The following is a 2,813-nucleotide window of genomic DNA, read 5'->3' on the forward strand; positions in this document are numbered from 1 at the left end:
AAGGGAGAGGTGTTTCAGTATTAGTGTTTGGTGTTCACTTCATGAACGGTGTAGGCACAAGCCAACAGTTTGGTGAGCCTTACGTTATAATTTTTAATCAGTCACGGTAATACCGTAATACCGCCCACCTCTATTGCAAAGACACCGTAACTCCATCTTGGATTAAAATTGAAACGGTGCATACCTCTGCTTATAAATAAAACAAAAATAAGTCTCTACATTCTATTAATCCGGAGATTATAAACATGACACGTAGTTTTGGTGTGTTTCTTGAGGGGAGAATGCAACATCTTTCCAAAAGTCAATCTGTAATCATGACCATAATAATCATGATTATGATTTTTTTCCATAATCGACCAGCCCTAACATATAACTTGTGCAAATTGTCCCTGTAATTGGTTGTGATTATCACTCACATTTAGACCAACTGCTGTTCTGTTGACAATAATCAGGCGTGTGAAGCTTGGTATCTCATGTTTCCATTACAAATGGATTTTTTCAGCATAATTATAATTAAGCATAAAAGCAAAGTAGTGTGTATATAAGATTATGGAGTTTTTATTTTTGAAAAGTTATCTGATTTCAATAAACACACAAAGGCAAATTGAATGCTTCATATTAAACCTGCACTGACTGGGTAAAAAGTTCTATTTGTTCTGTAACTGTGTATTCAAACTCAAAATGAGAGGCAAGTGCATAAAGCCAGGAAAATTTCCGCTAACGTTGATGTAAATATGCAAATACATCGGAGAATGCCCGTGCAGTTTAGAGATCTAAAGTCCTGCGTCCTGTTTGTCTGAGACGGAGACAGGACAGAGTAAAAACGAACTACAACACTGACAGGAGCTACAGACCTGGCTCACAAGCCGGGTTGAGACTGATAAAGACATTGGAAGAGAGGACGGCTAATGACGCCAACGCTCATAACATGGTTCATCGTCCTTTTTTATTTTATTTTTAAAAAATTAATTTCTCCGAATAATTTATTGTCATTATTAGGGGTGTGACAAGACGCTTACTCCACGAGACGAGACACATCACGAGATTGGGTTCACGAGAGAGAACGAGACGAGACGAGATTTTTTTTTAAAAATTAAAGAAATCCTCGATGAAATATATGAATGGAAAATAGTTTTTTTATTCAACTGAAAAATCACAAAATGCAAAACAATTTAGGTGCATTTTGAAATCAACTATAAATGATGAATGTTATTTAACTTTTTTTTTTTAGTATTTTATGAATTTTATGCAGTAAAGGACGTGCAAACACTGCAAAATGTTTTGTATAAACTCTACCAACTGGCTTCTGCCCTGTACAATTTCACACGAGAAATCTAAATCCTTTCCACAAACCAACATAAAAATAAACAGTATAAATAAAATGATGTGTAAATAACAGAAAAAATAACACTTTAAATGCAAACAGAGTGTATCAATAACCAAAGTACTGCTCTCTCAAAACTACAAGTGCAAACAGAAACAATTTTTTTTCAAGCATGAAAAGAGAGAAACACAAAGAACAGCCTAAAATATGGTCATGTTCTTTTTCAAGAATTTAAGCATGGCGACTGTTTCCACAAAAGTTGCCACCAAATGATTTAAAAGTGGCAGGGGATTTCAATAGTAATTCACGCTCCATCACGCTGACATCCCATCGCTCACGAGACAACTTTTCACCCGACGAGAAATCTCGTCACGTTTTAATCTCGCGAGATCTCGTAAAACGAGATCTCGTCACACCCTTAGTCATTATATATGATTCTGATGAATTAATATTTATATACATATACTGTATGTATTTTTTTTTATCGGCCATTATAAATGCCGAGACCAGTATTTTGGGAAATATCGGCCCGCCAATATATCGGTCAAGCTCTGATATAAAAGAGTCGAAATAGTTCAATAAATAAATAAATAGGTTTTACTTTTATTAATTTCAGTGGACTTTTATTTCATATGTACACATTTATTTATTTCAAGGGACCATATGTCCACATTCCTTTATTTCCCTCTCTATTCATTTCCTCTTGCTAAAGTCAAACGATGGGGCGTGGCTATCCCACAGCTGTGTGAATAATAGCTAGTGTGGTCCCTGCTGCTGAGAAGCAGACGGAGCAAAACAAGCAACGGGGTCTCGGGTCATAAAGGGCTGTGGCAGCAGCTAGACCCAGCACTGGAGGTCTGATCCCCAATCCCCCACCAACTCTCAGCAAACTTGACGTTGGGTCTAACGTTAGCTGCTGCTGTTTTCTCCAGGTAGCTGCGGGCTAGCTGCTAGTTAGCTGCTGTAATAGGTCTTGTCTCTCAGCGGTGGAGAGAGATGCGGCAAGGCGGGGAGAAGGCTTGTTACTTTGGTCTGCAGCTGTGAAAAAGCCACGCTCCTTAATTTGAATATAATATATAACGGAAAATAAGAGAGAGAAATAAATAAATTGGACATTATAAATAATACCCGACAAATAAATAAAAATATTTCAGAATGCATGAAAGGCATATTTATTTATCTATGAATTTATTTAATATTGAATAAAAAGGCTTTCCATAAACGTTAGGCTAAAGCTAACTCCTTATGGCTATCACTACACAGTCTTTACCTCGCCAGTACGGTCTCTGGCGGGAAAAATGGTTGTAGCTGGAGATCCACCACTAATAAAAGGATTATGGATTATGCCCTACATACATGTCAAAGTGTCCTTGGGCAAGGCACTGAACCCCAAGTTGCCCCCGATGCTGCCATAGGAGTGTGAATGTGTGTGAATGTTTATCTGATGAGCACGTGGCACCTTGTACGGCAGCCTCGGCCACAGTGTATG

At 37.7% G+C, this 2,813-nt stretch overlaps 1 protein-coding gene across 9 annotated transcripts in view; it reads right to left on the bottom strand.

Moving 5' to 3' along the window:
* The window catches only part of LOC116699064 (uncharacterized), a 40,498-nt gene that overhangs the window by 25,531 nt on the left and 12,154 nt on the right, over positions 1 to 2,813 (bottom strand). The window lies entirely within an intron of this gene.

Source organism: Etheostoma spectabile, chromosome 12 (assembly GCF_008692095.1).
Source record: "Etheostoma spectabile isolate EspeVRDwgs_2016 chromosome 12, UIUC_Espe_1.0, whole genome shotgun sequence".
Lineage (NCBI taxonomy): Eukaryota > Metazoa > Chordata > Actinopteri > Perciformes > Percidae > Etheostoma > Etheostoma spectabile.